Below are 23,058 nucleotides of genomic sequence, written 5' to 3' on the forward strand. Positions count from 1 at the left end.
ATTATAACACTCAACAGGTTTTAGAGTGGGCAACAGCCAGCCTTTTTATTTAAAATTGCAAGTAAAAATCAATAATCTTTGGAAATATTTCCTGATCAATGATGCCTAAAAGGCATTGATGTCAAACCTAGAAAAAAAATCTTTCAGATCTCAATTTTTTATGATTTTTCATTGATTTGATAAGGGATTGTGGGTTTGTACTGCATAAAATATACACAACTTTTGGTAGTATTTTATTTCAGAGAGAACCAGAATATTGTTTAAAAATACTTAGATGAGCCAAATCTTTATGTATATAGCAGAGATTCCCAATGTCAGTAGGTTCTCCCTAACTAAGTTCTATGTTTGTGCCATCTGAATAGGATATTTTCCCTAAGTCAGAACCAAAGTCAATACACTTAGAGACCAAATATGGTTTAAAATTATATCAACACTCAAAATACAACATTGCGCTGACTGAAAAGCATATAAAATTCCTGGAGGATTCAGCCAAAGCTAGTATTTAACTTCAGTTAGACTGACAGGAGTTAACAGTGCAACAGAGTTTTCTGTTGTTTGTGGGAAATGCTAAAACAGCCATGAGAAACATACTATAACTCTGGGTTGAGGCATTTCAATCACATAAAAAAGCAGTTTCTCCACATGTTTACAAGAAAATCATGACCAGTAATTTAGTCTAAGATCTTCTGTCAGTACATTTAGAAAAACACAAATGAAAGCTGATTCTTCTCACACTTTGTCAGTTGAGTAAATCTTAAAGGTAACAAAATATTCTCCTATTGTCTTGATATCCTGACAAAAATTAATTGAATGATTGGCGACAACTTATTAAGGCAGTCTATAGTTCAGATAAATTGAATATGCCTTGGAATTATTTAATAAAGGCATCAATGTTGTGATTGCGATTTTTAGGGGCTGACACATATATACAGTAGTGGAATCCCATTCAAACGATAGTTGTTTTAATGAAATAAAATGAGTAGTCTTAGTAAAGTGGTCAACATTTAACAAGATGATGGTGAACCCCTATGAGCAAGAGAACTTAGCAATAAAATCAAGAGAAATTTCTTCCCAAGTTTGAGCAGGAGGAGGAAGGGACTGGAGACGACCCATATGTCCACAGAATGTTGAGCAAGAATGGCACCTAGTTGAACACTGCATGCTTCAATTTCTAATTTGAACTGCAGGGAAACATTGGTACTCTGTCCAATTATTCTATGTAAGCCTTAACTTCTTCCCAATAAAGAACTGATGTTACTTTAAAGTATTCAATGCTACTGCGCCAGTTATTTACTTACAAACATGTCGGTTTCAGCTACTGCTTTCTACCCTGCCTTACCTCGCCTTCCTCACAGACATCAGTTTTGAATACTAGTAGCAAGAACAAGAGTAAGTAACAAGTGACTTTCCAAACACTTCCCCAAAGACTCAGGTACTTTTGCTCCTGTGTTGGTGAAAAAACAGAAAAAAATCTCTCTAAAGGGAAAAAAGCTGCAAAAATTCTTTTTATGGTTCCTTAGTGGCATCAAAAAAACAAAGTTTTTAGGGACAAAATTTGTATTTTAATTAACTCTCATACAGCAGTACCACAACACACAGCACACTTATTCCAATTCAATTCATAAGGATCACATCAGCATGTCTTCTCGGATATAATATACATTTGGAAAAAAAAATCAGTCAACTACAAAGATATTGTGCACAGTGAATTGAAACTTTCATGTACCATTGTTAAAACCAGCCCATGAACAGTCAATCACAATGACCTTGAGGCAATGTGCAAGCAATATTAAGAACCCAAAACAAAGGATAAAAACAACAAAATAATATTCAAACATGTCTCAATTCCAGACAGTAGCTCCCTAGTTTTGTTTTCTGACTTATCCACCTCAATTTCTAGATCAAAAGAAACAGCTGTTATATATGTCAGAAAAAATGGCTGATGTCAGGGATTCAAACCAAGGACTTTTCCACATTATCTTCCATAATATAATATATGTGAGCATTCTAACTAACTCTCTGAGGCAAAATATGTTGAAGTTGAACTGAAACTACAGAAAATGCTAACCTGTGGTGTAACTGAGTAAAGAGCCATCCCTTGGCTTCTGTAACAGTTTCAGACAACTCAATCAGTTCTCATGATTGGATGCCTACCCCATGCCAAGAGTTTCCTAACTACTATAAACATGACAAAAGATATCTGACAAGTACTTCTGATGGCAGCAGAAAATGAAAGTGCTGCTTTTAGAACACTCTGTGGACATTGGCAGTAAAATGCCCTTCCATCTGGGCAGCACTAGGCCCAAGTTACCTTCAAGCATCTGGTGGACAGTCTGCTTCCTATACTGCTGCCTATCTTGACAATGTCATCATTTATTGTAGCACCTGGGGAAAACTGTGTAATTTGCTGTCTGATTTGAAGACCCTAAAGAGAACTGGTATTCACAGAAACCCCAAAAACCGTTACTTTGGACTGGCTGAGGTAAAATATTTGTGGCATGTTTTAGGCCAGTACCAGATCAAGCCACAAATACAGATATCAAAGATGAGAGCCATAAAAAACTGAACCATGCTGAAAAAATAATAGACAAGTGCAAACATTTTTATGACTAGCCATATACTTTTAATGTTTTATAACTCATTTTACTGATAGAGCTGTGCCTTCAACTGACTTGACACAAATAAGGGGGTCAACCAACAAATAATGGAAGTCATAAACTGAACACATATTTTGTGCTCTCAAGCAGGCCTTTATGTTCCCATCAGTTTTAATGTGCTTATATTGTCTAGTGGGACACATCTAATACTAACCCAGTTGCCTTGTTGAGTCACGTCATAATTGGTGCTGAACACTCTGTTCTCTGCCTCAGTCCAAAACTACTGAACTAAGAGACAAGGTATGCAGCTAAGGAGAGGGAAGCCCTCACTATGAAAAGGAATGACACCCTTCCTGGCTAGAAGTTTACTTTGGTCACCAACTATGTCCCTTTACAATGAATGGTGACCCATTTACAGGTGTGCACCCTTATCACTAGCTGATTTTTGGATCACCAGTCAAGTTCAATGTATTGCACTGAAGAAAGACTCTTCACGCTAATGCTGATGCCCGTTCTTGTGTCTATGACCTAACAGTCAGATATGCCCATGCCTCTAGGTGGAAAGCATTTTACACATACTGTATTGGCTTGTTGAACCTCTAATGAGGAGTGGTTTTATAAGTGCACAGGGAAGAGAATGGATGTTGCACAGTCACTGATCCATTTTGCACCTTTACTCTTAGAATGGAAGAAAATTCCCATAAAGATTCATTGGCTTCATTGGATTAATTTCCCCTCTGCTTCCAACTCCATCTCTTCCTATGGGTAAGTTCAAAATCGCAGAGCAATTGGAAAGGCCAGAACACTGGAAGATGCACAGGTACTATTCACTTGCTTACTTTTTTTCATTATCTTTGCCCAAATGTCATCTGAATGGAGATTTACCACCTGGAAACCAAACCCTTTACATGCCTGCTTGTTTTTTCACTTTTTAGAAAGAATTAATACTGTATACTATAACAGTTTAATGTATGCTGATGTTATATAAGTAGTTTATATGGAGAAAGATTGTGTTTCTTTACAAAGTTGTGAGTGAAATTTCATATTGTTATTTTATTGCTTTATCTTCTGCCCCATAGCCAGTGCAACTTCAAGGGTGAGACTAATTCACATTATGACCCTTTTTAAATGAAAACCTTTAAAAAAATAATAAAAGAGACACATTACAGTTAGTGACAATGTAAGATTTAAATTGGTGTTATTATCCTTGAAATAGCTGTTTATAATTCCAGTAAAAGGTGTGAGCTTTAGTCATGCAGCTGAAAGTATTAGCATGTCTAAACATGCATGTCCTGAGCAGGTGAGGTTTGCTTTTAGAGAAAGAAAGCTTTTTGACATTTGATCTGAAACTGTTTTCAGAAGCCACACTTGGAAAGAAAACTTTGGTTTTATCTACAGGATGTGGCATTAATAAGTTAAGTGCAGTTTTGATTACTAATATACCAATAAATTGTTCGTGAATTGCTTTTTATTGATAACAACTGAAAGTCCAAATAATGAAGAGTAAGAAATTTATCAGCTTTTAAGTAGTGTGGCATAGTTTGCCTCTTCAGATGAAACTTTCAGAGAGCACAGGATAAACAACTGATAGGGGGTATGGGAATTTTGAGTTCCTCAGACTTTGTGCTGTTCTCTTTTCAGAAGAAGATCTGACACACTTCTCATAAAGAAAGCTGGAAATGAATGCATGAATGGATGGTATAAAATTACTGGAACAACAAAACACACATTAAAGCATGTATTCAGTTTCTAAATTGGTATATAAAAATAATGAGTGGTGTGACATATTGCAGACTACACATGTGTTAAATTATAATACAATTCCTTAAGAATATGCAATGAAGTTGGACCAGGAGATTAAAAAGTACTCCTACTGTATGTTGTATATAACATACGTCTTAATAAGCTGTAGTGGTCATAGAGCTGCTTCTGTTTCTGTTTGTTGCAAATTTTGGAATTATGTATCAGAGGGCAAAATGTCAAAGCTGTTGTTCAGACAATTTAATTTGGTCCTCTCTAGTTTAAGCAGCCTTTTGGGTTATCCATGAAGCAAACAATCCTTAAATCTTTAAGCTTTTATTTCATAGAGTGTAAATCATCATATTACTCTGGTTATTAATGGAAGGTCAGGAATTAAACGATTATTAAACATTATATAATATATAGTAGTATACATAGCCTAAAGAGTTCAATACAAATATACATTGAAGTGAAATCTCTAGAGAGTATGTGAAGTATTTGTATTCTGAATAATATTTTAACTCAGTTTGTCCTCCTTAACAGATAGCAACATCACACTTTTTGCAGAAATGCTGAGTGCTACTTTGCCATACAATTTCCAAGTGCTTAAAACTGCTGACCCTATCTAACTGCCCGTAATTTAAGACTAATGGTTCAAAAAGGCCACTGTGAAACTGAGTAAATTTTTCAAGCATTTCATCGTCAGTCTTTTTGTTTTTGTCTCATCACAGATGTACTGCTGCATGACTCTTATTCTAGTTTGTTGTCTACAGGGTGGAGATGGGGTCCACCTGTAACATTAGTGGTGTTGATGCCACTAGCCTATTGTTAATTAATTTGATAAAAAATTGTTAATTAATTTTTCTTGGAAGAGGTATGTGGTAATTAAAAGTGCTCGTGTAATATGGACACAGTTTTGTGATAAGCACCAGAATAAAGGACATGACATAATGGATGTTGATGATAAGTATACAGGCACTTTAATTTTCCTTTCTTTTTTCATAAGTTTTCACACCCCATACCATCATGCCTACTGTCCAGCTCTTTTAAGTTTTCTCCTCAAGCCTAAATTTACTGTACATATACCCTACCATCACCCCCTCTGTCAAGATCTTGGGAACACTAACAAAACAATAAAACTAAGAATGCAACTTATTATTTTTATATGCATTCTGTGTGGGTTTTCAGTCCTATGACTAGTTTTGCCTTATGATGGACTGGCTTCTTGTCAATATTAAATTAATCTGCTGCTTGTTGAATCATTCAGTGCTTTTTATGTAAGCTAGGCTTTAAGTTTGTGATTGAAGTGGTTACTCTGACCACCTCAATTTTCCATGACCTTGCCTTGACTAGGAGGAAAAGGCTTGTCTGGATACATGGGAGCTAGTCATTTTGATGCAGTAGTTCATTTAGCATTTGCCCATCTTTGCCTCTGTATGAGGATGCTAAAACTGATGCTGTGATACCATTTTTATTGAGAACCTTCTGGTGGTGCTTCATTATCTTTCAGAAGGGCTTCATCTTGGAAGAAGAGCGATGGATCATTTGAATTTTGCATCTTCTTATCTTTCTCCTTCCACTTTTTGTTCACATATGTATCCTCTGGGTATTAACCTTGGAAGATTTTTATTTTAATATGTGTAGATACTTTATTCTTTTTGTCTATGAGACTGTGGAACGATTCAATGGAAATAGCTAAAAAAGTTTTAAAGTACATCCCTGCCTAATTTCACATTCAAAAACAAATGAATCCAAGCTTGTATTATTTACTATACATAAACTGTGAGGATTCTGTGATGAGGTTTAATCCAGGCAGATAAACTGTTTCCAAACCCAGATGTGTGTTGTGCAGGAAAAAATAACCCCATTTGAGTCCATCAAACACTTTTTTCTGCATTTAAAGATTGCAAGGTCTCAGAAAGCTCTTTTGCTGCTATGGTATATATTGCATTGAATATATACCAGAGATTTGACAGTATTTTTTATATTTAAGTAAAAGTATTTTTTAGAGATTTGATAGTGACCGAAAGAACGAGATCGAGAATACAAGCGGCTGAAATGAGTTTCCTCCGCAGGGTGTCTGGGCTCTCCTTTAAAGATAGAGTGAGAAGCTCAGTCATCCGGGAGGGGCTCAGAGTAGAGCCGCTACTCCTCCGCATCGAGAGGAGTCAGATGAGGTGGCTCGGGCATCTGATCAGGATGCCTCCTGGACACCTCCCTGGTGAGGTGTTCCGGGCACATCCAACCGGGAGGAGGCCCCGGGGAAGACCCAGGACACGCTGGGGGGACTACGTCTCCCGGCTGGCCTGGGAACGCCTCGGGATTCTCGCGGAAGTGCTAGAAGAAGTGGCCGGGGAAGAGAGAAGTCTGGGTATCTCTGCCCAAGCTGCTGCCCCTGCGACCCGACCTCGGATAAGCGGAAGAGGATAGATGGATGGATGGATTCGATAGTAATTCTTTAGTGCTTTAAAGATCTAGTTGGATCATGTAAAATAACAGAAAGAAAAACTTTTTCTTTTCTATTTACAAGATCTTTGACCATAATTTTGACATCATTGTCCAGTAGGGGAAATTGATTTGTAGGATGTACATTCTATGGGGTTAACATATTCTGTATATTGTGAGATTTTTGAGACCCAGACAATCCCCCAACTGCTCTGTGTGCTAACACAGGCAGGGACTGGTTGCCTGCTGTCGGTGCAACTGCAAGTCCACAGGCTTCCCACTTAACACGTCTGTAGCCAGCTGGTTGATGTGGGGAACATCTAACTAGCTGAACTGGTTGTGTGCTCACTTTTAGTCTTCTATCTGCTCTTTTAATTAGAAGAAGGGAGCTCGTGCAAGGTGATGTCAACTCCTCTGCATGCTTGCTGTGTATGTGTGTGCTGAAGTGACAGCTCCTGTTTGGGTAAATGCTCTGATAATATTTCTGCATTGACAACAGTAAAGCTGTTTTTTTTTTTTTTGGAAACCTGGACTCACCTCCTCCTCTCTGGTGACCCACTCATCACACGGTCCACTAAAGCCTCCTCTCTTTCCTCCTCTGCAGACCATCAGAAGTAAATCCCACCAGGCCTCACTTCTAATTTCAGCCCTCCTGACCTCAGGGTGGCTACCTCAAACCTTATTATCTCCTTGTGATTATTTTCACTTTATACATATATCTGATACAATACAATACAATACAATACAGTTTATTTTTGTATAGCCCAAAATCACACAGGAAGTGCTGCAATGGGCTTTAACAGGCCCTGCCTCTTGACAGCCCCCCAGCCTTGACTCTCTAAGAAGACAAGGAAAAACTCCCAAAAAAACCTTGTAGGGAAAAAATGGAAGAAACCTTGGGAAAGGCAGTTCAAAGAGAGACCCCTTTCCAGGTAGGTTGGGCGTGCAGTGGGTGTCAAAAGAAGGGGGTCAATACAATACAATGCAGTTCACAGAACAGAACAATTCCTCAATATAGTAAGAAATAAAAAATATAAATTATATCTGATAAAATATCTGATGGCCACCAGGGGGCGTCCCAGAGCTCCAAACACCCAACACAACTCAACCAGACAATATTGCAGGAAAAATAAAAGGTATTTTAATATATAATCATTTTTCCACATCCTACAATCAGTCCAGTGTAGTAAATAGCACACAATTAGTCACTTTCTGCCTTTCTCCACCACTCTTCCATGAGTGTCATTTGCTGTCACCCGACTCTGACTCACTGGAGCAGATGAAGTGGCACCTTTTTTTTTTTTTAATATTTTTTATTTTATTAATTTTCATTGTAATCATTCCATACAAATAGATCAATTTATAACCCAACAAAATTGAAGACAAATCAAACCCCACCCTTGAGAAGGACAGCTTAGCTAAAGGAAAATTGCTTAGGGCTTTTTAATAAGGCAACATTAAACAAAAGAAAGGGAGAAGTAAATATATATGTGAATAAGAGATGGAGAAGGGAGTTAAATGCGTTAATAGTTATTTCTCTTATTCTAAAATAATATTGATTAAATCCTGCCAGGTTTTGAAAAAATTTTGTACAGATCCTCTAACTGAGAATTTGATTTTTTCCAATTTCAAATAATATAAAACATCGGTTTCCCACTGACTTATCAGAGGAGAATTAGGATTCTTCCAATTTAACAAAATAAGTCTGTGTGCCAAAAGTGTAGTGAATGCAATCACCGTTTGCTTGTCCTTCTCCAATTCAAGTCCATCTGGAAGAACACCGAACACAGCTGTTAGTGGGTTAGGAGGGATTCTGACCCCAAGGCTGTCTGAAAGGCACTTAAAAATTTTTGTCCAAAATGATGTTAGTTTGGTGCAGGCCCAGAACATGTGACCCAGTGAGGCAGGAGCTTGGTTGCAGCGTTCGCAGGTTGGATCCTTCCCTGGAAACATTTTGGACAGTTTTAAGTGAGAGAGATGAGCTCGATATATAATTTTTAGTTGAATAATTCTATGCTTTGCGCATATAGAACTCGAGTGAATTCTATGCTTTGCTACCTTCCACTCCTTTTCTGATATATTGATTAAGAGATCTTCTTCCCAATGTCCTCTTGGATCTTTGAAAGGTAGGGACTCTAATAAGATTTTATATAATGCGGGAATAGTGTTTAATTCCTCGAAATAGAGCAGTATTTTTTCCAGCATTATGGAGGGTGCGAGGTGGGGGAAATCGGGCAATTTCTGTTTAACAAAATTTCTAATTTCAAGATAGTGAAAGAAATGTGTAGCTGGGAGGTTGAATTTTGAACGTAATTGTTCAAAGATGTAAATATGTTGTCTATATAAAGATCTCTGAGCATTTTAATCCCAAAACTTTTCCAGGTATTAAAAACTGGATATACTTGCGAAGGTTGAAAGAGGTGGTTCTCTTGCAGAGGTGCCACTGATAAAAGATATTCCATCTTAAAATGCTTTCTAATTTGGTTCCATATTCTGAGTGAGTAAAGCACAATTGGGTTATTAGTATATTTGCGATAACTTGCATTTATTGGAGAGCAGAACAAGGAGTATAAAGAAGTACTACAGGATTTTACTTCAATTGCGGACCAAGCCTGTGTATGTTCATTTATTTGTGTCCAGGTTTTTATGGCTTGTATGTTTGCTGCCCAGTAATAAAACTCAAAATTAGGTAAAGCCATGCCACCTTCTGCCTGAGTTCTTTGTAGGGTCGCTCTTCGGATACGTGGGTGTTTTGAGTTCCAAATGAATGAGGTTATTGTTGAATCTAACTGTTTAAAAAACGATTTATTGATATATATTGGAATGTTTTGAGTTGGGAGATCTGGGGACCTGGGTTCGCTTCCCGGGTCCTCCTTGCGTGGAGTTTGCATGTTCTCCCCGTGTCTGCGTGGGTTTCCTCCTGGCGCTCCGGTTTCCTCCCACAGTCCAAAGACATGCAGGTTAGGTGGATTGGCGATTCTAAATTGGCCCTGGTGTGTGGGTGTGTTTGTGTGTGTCTTGCGGTGGGTTGGCACCCTGCCCGGGATTGGTTCCTGCCTTGTGCCCTGTGTTGGCTGGGATTGGCTCCAGCAGACCCCTGTGACCCTGTGTTCGGATTCAGGGTGTTGGAATATGGATGGATGGATGTTTTGAAATAAAAAGAGAAGTTTAGGAATGATATTCATCCTAACAATGTTAATTCTTCCGGCTAGAGTGAGATGAAGGGTTGACCATCTATGCAAGTCTTGCTTAATTTTTTCCATACAGACGGCAAAATTTTGTTGATAAAGAGCTTTATGTTTACTTGTGATGTTTACCCCTATGTATTTAAACTGATCTGCTATGGTAAAAGGTAGGGTGTCTAATCTAATATTATATGCTTGTGAATTCACTGGAAAGAGTATACTTTTATTCAGATTAATTCTAAGACCAGATATCTTTTGAAATTCTGTTAGTGCTGTTAAAACAGCAGGGACAGTGTTTTCTGGGTCTGATATATATAAGACCATATCATCTGCATATAGAGAAATTTTCTGTTCCAGTCCTTCTCTGACAATCCCCTTTATCTGATAAGAATTTCGGCAGTGAACCACCAGTGGTTCAATAGCGATTGCAAACAACAGTGGCGACAAGGGACATTCTTGTCTGGTGCCACGTTCTAGTTTAAAGTAGTCTGAGCAAATGTTATTAATACAAACTGAAGCTTCTGGATTGGTATACAGTAGTTTGATCCATGCACAAATATTCGGGCCAAACCCAAATTTCTCCAATGCAGTGAAAAGGTAGTTCCATTCAATCATATCAAATGCTTTTTCTGCGTCTAATGATAGTAATATCTCTGGGGTGTTTGATTTTGCTGGTGAATATATAACATTAAACAAGCGTCGGAGATTGGAAGATAGGTGTCGGCCTTTAATAAATCCAGTTTGATCCTGTGATATTACCGAGGGCAGCACTTTCTCCATCCTTCTAGCTAGGATTTTTGAGAGTTTCTTAACATCATTATTCAGGAGTGAAATTGGTCTGTATGATGCACATTGTAACAAGTCCTTATTTTGTTTAGGAAAGACGGTGATTAATGCTTGTCGAAATGTCTGAGGTAGTATTTGGTTGTCTGTAGCTTCTGTAAATGTTGCCAATAAGAGGGGAGCTAGCTGAGTGGAGAATTTCTTATAAAATTCTACGGGGTAACCATCAGGGCCTGCTGATTTCCCGCTTTGTAGTGACTTTATAGCGTCTAGTAATTCTGTTAGCGTTAGAGGTTTATCCAGTTCCTCGGCACTTAAAGCATCTATTTGTGGTATCTGTGATGTATCCAGCAATGCATTAGATTGTGTGTTGTCTTCTTTGGGCTCAGTAGAATATAAAGACTTATAATAATCTCTAAATGTGTGCATTATATTTTTATGGTCAATAATTTCTTCTCCATTCTTGTTGGTGATTACTGGTATTGCATTGCGAACTTCTTGTTTGTGAATTTGTTGAGCTAAAAGCTTATTAGCTTTTTCTCCTTGTTCATAGTAATGATGTCTAGACTTATAAATAAGTTGTTCAGTTTCTTTAGTTGTTAAGATGTTAAGTTCTGTATGCAGGGCCTGCCTTTTCCTATGGAGAACTTCATTTGGACGCCTGGCTTGTTCTTCATCTATTCTAGTAATTTCACTTCTTAGCTCTGACACTTTCTTGGTTTCTAATTTATTTCTGTGGGAAAGATATGAAATAATCTGTCCTCTTAAGAAGGCCTTTAGAGTTTACCAGAGTGTTCCTGCAGAAACCTCTGTGGACGTGTTTGTCTCTAGGAAGAAGCTGATTTGTTTGGATATAAATTCCGTGCAGTTCTCGTCTGCCAATAAAAGAGGGTTAAGACGCCATCTACGAGGTGAGTGTGAGGGGCTTAATGGTTTTAGCTCCAAGACTAGAGGGGCATGGTCAGAGATAACAATTGTGTCATATTTGCATGATTTAATTGTAGGCAGGAAATTATTATCTATAAAAAAAATAATCAATTCTTGAGTAGCTATAATGCACTGGTGAGTAGAACGAATATGTTCTTGAGTTTGGGTTAAGAAACCTCCAGGGGTCTGATAAGTTGTGATCATTTAAAAACTGTGTAATTGTCTTTGCAGTATTAGATGTCATCCCCCCTGTCACAGGAGTCCTATCTAAGAGTGGATTTAGAACACTATTAAAGTCCCCAGCCATTATAATTTTATGAGTGTTCACATTGGGAATAGATGCAAATAGATTTTGCATGAATTCCTTATCATCAACATTTTGTGCATAAACATTTATCAAAATCATTTTACTGTTATATAAGTTGCCCATGACCATCACATATCTCCCTTCAGGGTCCGATACTACATCTGATGCTACAAATGGAACTGTTCTGTATATGAGAATTCCCACCCCTCTAGTTTTCTTTATAAAGCTAGAATGGAACATTTGGCCAGTCCATTCTTTTTGTAGTCTGAACTGATCCTTGGTTAGTAAGTGGGTCTCCTGTAAAAATACTATTTTAGCGTTTAAGCCTGTTAGGTGAGAGCATACTTTCTTTCTCTTTAATTCGTGATTCAGGCCTTTCACATTCCAGCTCACAAAGTTAACTGTCCCATCATGGAGACATTGATTCTGAGTTTTTAATGTCAGTTTATAGTTTTAATTGGTAATGAGGCAGTTTTAATCTTAGTTTCAAGATTCCCCATGAGTTATTGCATTTTAGCCTATTGTTGCATTGATATTTATAATTATAAGGATTACAAGAATAGATTAGATATAACCTGCTCTCCTTCTCTCCCCCCTTTATCCCCCCACCCCCCCATTTTGCCTCCCCACATGAGGCTAGATCCCATTTCGCGATGTCCCGGTCCTCTGACATACGAAGAGACAGAGCACGTCCAAAACAAAACAAACCCCACCCTGCAGCGGCGTTAGAGAATTAAAACAGAGATATCTTTTGCAGCTAAATTCTTAATACTATCTGCCGAAAATATTATCATTAACAATCTTCAAGCTTGAAATAATCTTCAGCGCTTTTAAGTTATTAAGATATTAAGATTAAAAAAAAACAAAAAAAAAAAAAAAAAAGAATCAACCCTGGGAATGATTTTAAAAACTAGTCTAGGATAAACCTGATAATTCCTACTGTAATAGTATAATGGTAATAGTATAAATAGTAGAAAAAACAATAAACCAAGGGTATGATGTTAAACAGTCTACTTTAAGGTATAGTAGAATAAATAAAAAAAAAAAAAAAAAAAAAACAAATCCTACTTTAATTACTTCCACACTTTCACACTCACGTCTATAACTCTATAACTCAAATTAAAACATAAACATATAAAGTCCAGATAAAGAAAAGGATGTATAATTATAATACCAGTCTCTTTAAACATGGATCCAGAGAGCAGATCATAGGTCCTTCCCATGCCTTGATAGAATACGGCTCCTTATTAACTTTCAAAAAAGTGTCGGAAACAGCTTCTTTAATTCCTTTTCAGCTTCTTCTTTGCTTACAAAAACATAATATTGATCTTGAACTTCCACTTTCAGTTTGGCGGGATACAAGAGGTTGTATTTGATATCGGCTTTCCGTAGCAATTTTTTAATGTCAATGTAGGCTGCACGTTTTGCAGTTGTTGATGGTGAGAAGTCGGGGAAAATACGAATAAGATTATTTTCAAATATAATCTCTTGCTTGTGTCTGAAAAGTGCCATCACATCAAGCTTACATCGTAGTTGCTCGAAGCGGACAATAAAAGACCTAAGTTTAAAGGTGCTTGGTCTGTTTGTGCGATAAGCCACTGCTATCTCAATGTCGAGTTTAAAGTTATCTCAAATTATTTTAGACAGTAATTCTTCTGCAGATTTCACTGGGCTTGAGCTTTCTCGTTTCTCAGGTATACCCTCAATTCTTATATTGTTTCTTCTGCACCCATCCTCCAGGACTGCAAGTCTGTCTTCAAGTTTTTTGCATTCGGAATTCGCAGCTGTGGCTTTTTCATCGGCGTTAGACGCCAGTTGTTCCTCTGTTTCAACTCGAGCCATGAATGCCTGCTTAACGTCTTCCAGCTGATCTGTAACGTCATTAATCTGGTCGGCAAGCATTTTCAGTTTGGATTTAGTTTCTTCGATGTGTTCCACTAATTTCTCCAACATGCCTTTAAAGTTCACGTCAAAACGTTTAAATAGACACGTTTCCTTATCATTGTTATCCTTCTTAAGCTCGTTCTTAAGCTCAATGATCGCCTTCTTAAGATCATTCTTGTTATCTTTCTTAAGCTCATTTATGGCCATAACCATGGCAGTGGCCAGTGTAGCAATTATCTCTTTCAGTTTGGACAGTTCGCTTCGGCTTTCGTGCTCCGCGAGTGGAAATGCAGCTCCTGTTACAGCAGGTGCTGTGGGCTCGCGATGAGTAGATGAGAGCACATCCTGCAGGGCCTTTTCTAGTCTCGAATGATCCTCAGAACTCGGCGATCCATCGCGACCTGTGTCACTTGCACCTTCGCTCCCATTTTCACTCTCGACTGGAGACGACACAATGGAGCGGGGTCCCAGGAAATCTGCGCATTCGTCTGCCTGTTCTAGGTCAGTCTCCGAGAGGCCATACCTTGCACTTGGGCCAGATGTCTGTCCAGATGCAGCTTTAAGTTTCTTTTCCGGTTCTTTCTGACTTTTCTTCTTGTTACTCATGCTTGTATATTGTAGTGGAAGTTCCTTGGTCGGGTTAAGTACAAGATACCTCTAAATAATATGAAATACATGGGAAAATAAAGCTGCTGCTAGCGGAGCTCTGCTTCAGACGTCCATCTCCTATAAACGGACGAGACCCTGAAGTGGCACCTTTTATGTCGGACCCGGAAGCACATGCTGGGGTCAAAGTGCTGCTCATCAGAAGCACTTCCGGACCAGAAGGAAGTTCCTACAAAGTACAGACACCATTCTCCTGCAGCTCCCCTGCCACCAAATTACATCAACAGTAATGCTTCTCAGGACTACAACTCTCACTATATCCTGCAGGGTTGCAAACAGAAGTTCCATCAGAGGGAACTTGCCACAATGTATACAGGGGGAATACATGGCCCCAGGAAGCAGCCTCCCTTTGTTGTTCCATTATGGCCTCCTAACAGGGAAAGTTACCAGCAACCAACCTAGCCAGAATGCCCGTCCATTCACTCTGACAGTTACAATATATATATATATATTTTAAGACAGAATTCGACACCTGGAAAATTGTTTTTAGTAGGAATGTTTCCTCTCAGCATTCAATTTAACATTGATTAAGGGACATTAAGCATTAAGGGACCTAATTTAATTTTTTGTTGTTTGATAGTTATCTAGGCCTTGAAATGTTCTCCTTTGTGGAGATATAATAGCAAACAAGTTTCAGAGAACAATAAACATGTATCCTGCTCATCTGCACACAGTACCTGAAGTTGTTTTATTTGTAATTTATTTAAAAATATGAAAATTATCATTTTCATTACATTCTGTTAAATAAAGCATCTTTTAAATCATCTTTAAATATGTTACTTATCTATGTTCAATAACATCTCTTCCAAAGGCATTTTCAATTTCTGCAATAGCATTCTAAATTCTTTGTTATGTACATATTTGATGTGCTGCCTTCCTATTACCCTTTTCACAATAATGTGATTTAAGTAATAGCTGCTCTGATTGTGTTTTGGTCAATAAACTGAATTCTCTTCTCAAAATTTTTTTTCAGAGTTCAGTGATTGGAGTAGCTGCGTTTGTTCAAAAGTTGCACTAGTTTTCACTAATTATCCATTACCAACAGGTTAGTTACATGTTCTCACTTACACACAAAATTGGGATCTTAACAAACTCAGGGAATGGAACTGGTTTGTATCCCAAAATGCAAAAAAAGACCATTTTTGCGGTGGTTAATCTTAAGAAAGAAAAGTATGTTCTCTTATGAAAAGGTAATATCTCAATTACAAAAAATTTTGGTGAAGACCACTTTTTCTTTAACATGGTAAATAGAGGTGAAATTTATGATCAATTGCCATTTGACAAATAGGACAGTCACTTTGGTGCAGAATGGTATGTTGTCACTGCCTGTATCCATTAAGGCATAGGTTTCTACATATATTTCATTCTTTTTAGATTTTACCTTAAGAGGGACCACATGTAGTGCATATTCTTTTCTGTTCCCAGTAAGAGCATGAATTCCCTTCTCGAATTTCCTCATTAGTGGATGTAGCTTTAGTGGATGAGGATCCATTGTCCTTTTTGATATGCAGGATGCCTGGATGCTGCAAAGAACATATCTGATATTTCTTTTTTTCTTTACAGTTCTTACCAAGGTGCCCCTGTTTGAGACGTTGAAAGCATAAACCTTTACTTATATAAAGTCAATTCTATCTTTGTGAGGTAATTCTTTGATTTTACTGCATTCCGCAAGAATGTGCTTGTCACTGCAAAATGGACAAGGTTTTTTAAATGCATCAATGGTTGTTACAGTCTTTTTGACCGAGTCGTCTTGTGTCCCCTTATTGGCAGTTTCAATACTTGTAGCAAAAGTATTTGCTCTCTGGCCACTCTTTGGAGGAAAAGTATTTATCCTTTTGGTCTTTTCTTTATTCCTTCTTGTGTATATGGCTTTGACATGTAATTCCAAACACAGGATACAATATTTTAGCTTGCTGATGTAGAAGGGTAATTGACTTGGCCATGCCTGCCCTTCTACCTTTATTTTATTTTCTTGAAGACTGTCAACAAAATTTCCCTATTCATTTCATAAAAGAAAATGGAGCTGCAAGAGTATAGTACAAATATTTGAATTGCTGTTGAATTCTTCACCATTGTCTATATTGGACATAGCATTCATACAGCTAGCAAGAAAGGTTGCATAATCTCTCAGAGCTGTTCCATCATTCAGCTTTAATTCTTTAATAATTCTTTACATTTATATAGCACTTTTCTCACTACTCAAAGCACTCTCCACACAGGGAGAACCCGGGAAGAGAACCCACAATCTCCATTTCAATACTTTGTCCAGGTATGCATTAGCCATGTACAGTATATCTGGTCACCATAGCAATAGTCAAGTGGCTTTTTGGCATCCATGCAGCCTTGTTTTGGTGACATCTGTGTACAACCTTTAACTATACCTTGTGGAGGGCCTCTAGTGTACTGTATTAAGTAAATCTATCTTATCTTGAGGGTTCTCTAATACATTTCCTACAAATGCTCTGATAAAGTTTGCATAAGCCAATGGGTCACCTAAAAGTAAAGGGACTTGTCTGTGTGGAACTTCAGAATGCAGTGCGGGACTTTGTTGGTTTAGGATTTCCTTTTACTGGTTTAAGATCTTGGTTTGCTTCCGAATGAACTGATAAATGTCACTCAAATCTTATTTGACATTTTGAGTGTCGGCACCTGCACAAAACATTGGTTGCTCCTTCCTGTCTACTTTAATCTCGAGCTCCTGAAGCCTCTGGAAAATTCCATTGAGTTCTGAGAGTTTAAGCATGACTATCGACAGAGGTGATGCTGCCGCAGCAGTTGTCTGTGATAGCAAAATGTGTTCTTTACATTAAAATATGTGTGAAAGTTGAGGAATACTGGTTGCTGTGTGATCCTGATCTCGCAGTTGTAATTCGCAAAACCGATTTAATAACTGTTCATTAACTTGACTCCTAACTTTGCAAGTTTCATAAAGCCATATCATTATTCTCAGACCAAATTAATTGAAAATCTTAGATTTGGAAGTATGCTGTTTTTATTTGTGTTATCTTTAGTAAATAAGGGTAATATCCTTCTATTCAGCTCTTCAAGTTCATTCTCTGTATCGCAAAAGTTTGTTACATACGGCTTTAATATTGTAGGAAAATTTGCAGGATCACCTTTAAGGCTTTCAATTTCAGTCATAAAGTCAGCTGATCGTGCCTTTTCTTTATGTGATCATTAAGTATATTAATCCATATCTGAGTCTGTATTCATATCACTCCCTGGGACTTCACTCGGACATCTTTAAAACTACGCAAGTAACTGAACAGCGTTTCCAGGCAACAACTTCTGAACAGCGCTATGTCACAATTGACACGTTCATTTGGGAAACGTAAGTCAAACTTCTTTATCCTAGGCCATCAACAGAAGCAATCGTCAGTGATGCCTTTATATTATATCACAGTTTCTTTAAATTCTGACACAGCATCTTTAGCTTTCAGTTCCAAACAAGCAAATTAAAGAGAAGCACACAATACCTTATTAGCTCAGTTCTTTTTTTTTCATTGATAAGTTCCTGAGTAGAAGTCCTCAGATGGTAGTTTCCAATTAAAAGTCCTCCAATGGCAGTTTCCTGACAAAATTTCTAGCTGCGTTTTTGTTCAAAAGTACCAGTTTTGCATCTTTTAGTTTGCATCAAAGGACAGTTAAGGCAACCGTATGGAATGTTTTCAAATAATTCCACAATCCAAATATCTTCGTTTTAAAAGTTTTAGTAAAATTCAAAGCCAATAGTTAACACAAAAGTAAAGACAAAAATGCTATTAAAAGGGAAAAAAAAGTTCTTGCTTAAAGAAAGTTCTGTTTTACTTATCCTGCTTCATTTCTTTCTATGTTTGTCAATACAGTCATAATTTCAAAGAGTGTAGAACGGTCAGCACAATCAGAAAGCTGCATGCCATTGCTCAATTTGTAAACTAACCTAAACTACTCTAATAGTCCATGCTATCAGTGAGACAATTTCCGAACTGGCTTAATTAACACTGTGTTTTTACAGGAATTATGTAAAATTATGTGAATTTAATATTAACATTAACTTTCTATGATTGGCAAGTACAATTAGTAATCCTGCATAATTATTGTTGTTTTGAACAGTAGTGAATTAAATCGGTTGCCTTTCATGTTTATAACTTATTTTTGTGTGAAACATTGTTTTTTCTTACCTTTGTTATGTTTAACTGTTTCCCTGAGAGTTCTTAAAGATATCTTCAAAGATTATTGATGCAAATTTTGATCAAACTTAAATGAATACTCCATTCAAAAGATGGTATTTTCTTTACAGTACATGTTATTTAACCTATGCAGTTTGTAGTGGTGACTAAGAAAAAATTTTAATGTCATGTTTTGTGCAGAAAGTATATATACTATAGGTTACATGTTTTAACAGCATCACAAAATAAAATGAGAAAAATAGCACTTAATATGGAAGACTGTCTAAAGACAAAACTTATATTAAACTTGAAATGAATATTCATAGGTGCATATGCCCTAATGTTTTGTAGGCCTTTTAGAAATACACGATGCACTAATGACTTTTTGTCTGCTGGCTTCTGTGAAGATAGCGGAGTGCTTTATATCACTGTTTCTGACGTAGTTATTATATCGCCTTTGGAGATAAAAGGTATGTGTGCTCAAGGATTTCCACCCACACCTGAGACTACCAAAATTGGCAACGGTTCACGGAGCTTTACTAGATGAAACGAGTTCTATTATTTTTTAATACATTTATACAATCTGGTTGTAATCCCATAGTTTCTGGTCAAAACAGTTTTTGCATGCTCGGTATGTAATGAGGCTACAGTTATTTCTCCCACTGATGCAAATATTTAGTTGGAAATGCATTTTCCTCACTCCAATATATTCCAACAGCAAATTTTTTTATTTTAAAAAAACGCTCTTCGTTTCACCAGTACCAGTGTCAGTAATCTATGTCATCTTTGGTTTATTTTAAAATGTACAACATTGATACATTAATGATAAATTAATGATGACTTCCAACTAATACTGTACATAGTCGCAGCACCTGTTATCCAGGGCGCTTGTTACCAAGAGCAATCCCGCTGAATTTGGATGACATTCATGCACAGATCTCCAACAGCGTGCCTGTCCATCTCCCTCACGGCCTTGATGGTTTATGCGTCTATGCACGTTAACCGACAGTTGATCAAAAGATTGTGAATTTAGTTTGCTATTAAGTAAATTCATCCAGCTGTCCGCCATTAACAGCTGTTTAAAATTAATGCACCACTTTCACTTTTTCGACGGGCAGTTGGGGGAGGCACTTCAGTCGTATGCTGGCAATTTAAGGGCCCCGCCCCCCGCCCCTGAGGCAACACGGCGGCAATAACAACCTGAGGTCCAGCAGCTGGGAAATTGGTATTAAGGGTGGGCTGTGAGGTGGGGCTAGGCGAAAGGAGGAGGGGATTAGAGAAGGGGGTGGTGGTGCGGTGCTGTGCTGTTCCCTTCTTGGTTTATTTTTACAGACTTGCAGAAAGCTTCAGGCTGACTGCTCACTCTCTGATTACAAAGCTCGGCAGGCTGAATGGATTTACCTACTTTGGAGACAGTGCCAGTTTTCTCTGAAAGATAGAGGGTTACTTCTTTTGTTTACGCTTCTCGAGTGGAATACAAGACAAAGGGCTGTCCAGGATCACCTTGAAAAAAAGGTAACCTTTATGCCAATCGTCTCTAAAAGGCAATTTATGGAAGGTTTTCCAGTGCTTAGCAGAATTAAGGCTGGGGGATGGGTCGAGTGTTGCCTTTCAAAGTTTATTTGCCCACTAGGGAGGGCATCAATTTTCTTTTCGAAAACCGTTCAGTGAGTGCCATTTGTCATTTTTACGTGTAGGGATTGTCACAAATATTAATTAAGCAAACTTGTACTTCATCTTTAGGCATCATATTGAACAAATATCCCGTTTCACTTAAGTGTTAATATTTGTGGAATATTTTGGCTTAATAAATTTTACCTGGAAATTTTTCAACAGGAAAAGATTAAAAGAGTGCACATTATGTATTATCACATTAAAAGCAAAATATATACAGCAAGTTAGCATTAAACGATACTTAATGCTTATAAACCCCTATTTCTTTAGTTAGACTCCTTTTAAATAGTTTACAGAAAATAACCACGTATTTTTTTTATTTACAATTTAAATTGTGAAGTTGAATCCCAGAGTTACCACAGAATCTTTTGAAACTTGCCAGTGCTCTTGCCGGAGTGAAAAATATTTACGATACCCTTTACTTTAGTTGACAGCCTTACTTTTTAATATGGTTCAGGACATATGATTCATTACATCATTTTTAAAATCTTGTTAGCTTTATTCAGGATTTTTTTTTGGACACCCCATTGCAAACACAGTCACTTATTTGGTACTCCTGTGTGTTTTCTTTCATCAGTGGTTTAATTCCACCAGATGCTTGGCTAACAACCTTTAGAGCTATTAAACAATGTAATTGGTTATCTGTCGCTAATTTTGTCCATTTGAGTTATGAAAAGAGGTAAAATGTTTCATAGTAATAGACTGCAGTTGTTATCTTTTAATGATAAAGATAGCTTATGTGAGATATTGTATACTTTCAGTATTAGGTTGCTCTCTTGATATGTACCATATGTGTTATGCCATATATGTTAAGATTCTGGATTCGTGCTTCATGCTTTGTTTTTACTTGCCTCTATGCAAAAAAAAAAAAAAAAAAAAAAAAAATGCATTCTTCCATGTTGCAAATGCATTGGAGACACTGGCAGTCCACTACACTAAATGCCTTATGTTGTCTACCTGGAAAGGCAATTATACTGCCCAAGAGTTCATTATAGAAATGCTCGGGTGTTTTTTGAGTGGTGTGTGTGTGTGTGTGTGTGTGTGTGTGTGTGTGTGTGTGTGTGTGTGTTTTGTGGTCATATTAACCGCCACACCATAATTTTAATGTTTTGATGTTTCAAAAGAATACAAGTATTGTATGATAAATATACAGAGACTTAATACTTTCAGTTGCCATCCGTTGCATTGTAGTTGCTTTTATTATGTAAAGGTGGGTGACCCTTTGTTTTGACCATGCTAGTTCGCTAAGGTACTTTTTCTTGCTAAATGACTGACAGTTTAAAGTGATAGGAAACCTTACGATTTAACTTTTGCTGCAACAACACCAGACCATTTTATGTTGGTTTAGTTTTTACTCTTGTAGATTTAGTATATACCTATGCCATTGTATAAGGCTGGCTTTGTATGCTGTAAATGACCATGGAATCTGCAGAGGTTTGTTTTCGCTAAACCTGAAATTTTGTTTTCCTCCCCTCCATTGTTGGTTTGATTGATCTCCGTTCATATATAAATGATTTTTAAAAATGAAATTATCTATTTTGGTAACAAGGTGTATGTATATATAACCCCCCCCCCCATGACATTTTATATGTATGTACTGTATTTAAATGTTGTAGTGTGTTTATGGTAATACATTAGTATATTTGCAAGAACTCTGAGCCTGTAATATAAGGGAATAATATTATACAAGAATACCTGGATTCAATTTAATTTGAAGGTCAGTGGTGGGTTTTTTTTTTTGTTTTTTTTTTTTAAATATACATTTTCACCATTTCATGTTACAAGTACTGCCACTGTTGTCAGTTTTCACAATTCGCTACCTGATGGGTTTATCAAAATGAATTGCAGAAGGCACTTTTTAAACGGATATAATGTGCAGTAGGGAAAGTAACTTGCTGCAAACCATAGCAGAAGAAAATATATTGCAAACAGTTTATGCAAGATCTAACCTATTTTCTTCATATTATAACCAGTGAAGAGCATGAACATCTTTTATGGAAATTAGTTTTGTAAGATATTAAACGTACAATAGTTTATTTGATTGTATGCTGAGTGAAAGAGACTTCATAGACTAAGATGCTAGAAGGTTAGATTGATTTCAAATATTACTGAATTTAGGACAACTGGAATTAAATTTTAATTAGAATGACATTTAATAGTTTAATTCATCCATTCATTGTTGAACACCTTAATCCAGTTCAGTTTTGTGGGGGCGGTGCCTTAACTTGTAAATATTTGTGTGAGGATGCCTCCAGCCCTACACAAGTTGAGCAGTGTGGGTTCACCGTGTCCTGTACGTTATTGCTTTTCATGGTTTCATAGCAGAGTGTGGAACATTGCAAAGTTATATATTGATGTCTGTGCCAGTTGTACCCCTTGTTTGGTTTGTTTCAGGAATTTTATGAAAATTGAAACAGATTCCCAGAATGCATTCAAGTGTAGTGTGTGTGTGTGTGTGTGTAATATATATATATATATATATATATATATATATATATATATATATATATATATATATATATATATATATATATATATATATATATATATATATATATATATATATATATATATATATATAATATATATATATATAATAATGATGATATAATTATTAAAAAAAATTCTGCAGAGAAACAGTAGGGCGTCGAGACGTGATCTTCACATTAAGATCACGGAAGACACTTAAAAGACCCACAAGA

At 36.9% G+C, this 23,058-nt stretch overlaps 1 protein-coding gene across 1 annotated transcript in view; it reads left to right on the top strand.

The window, feature by feature from the left end:
• Window positions 1–19,989: 19,989 nt before the first annotated feature.
• Window positions 19,990–23,058, top strand: part of ddr1 (discoidin domain receptor tyrosine kinase 1) — a 360,873-nt gene continuing 357,804 nt past the window's right edge. Inside the window, 1 exon segment of the mRNA XM_051920316.1 lies at window positions 19,990–20,194. The gene's annotated coding sequence lies outside the window, so the exon portion shown is untranslated.

This window comes from Erpetoichthys calabaricus, chromosome 1 (genome assembly GCF_900747795.2).
Source record: "Erpetoichthys calabaricus chromosome 1, fErpCal1.3, whole genome shotgun sequence".
In the NCBI taxonomy this organism is placed as follows: domain Eukaryota; kingdom Metazoa; phylum Chordata; class Cladistia; order Polypteriformes; family Polypteridae; genus Erpetoichthys; species Erpetoichthys calabaricus.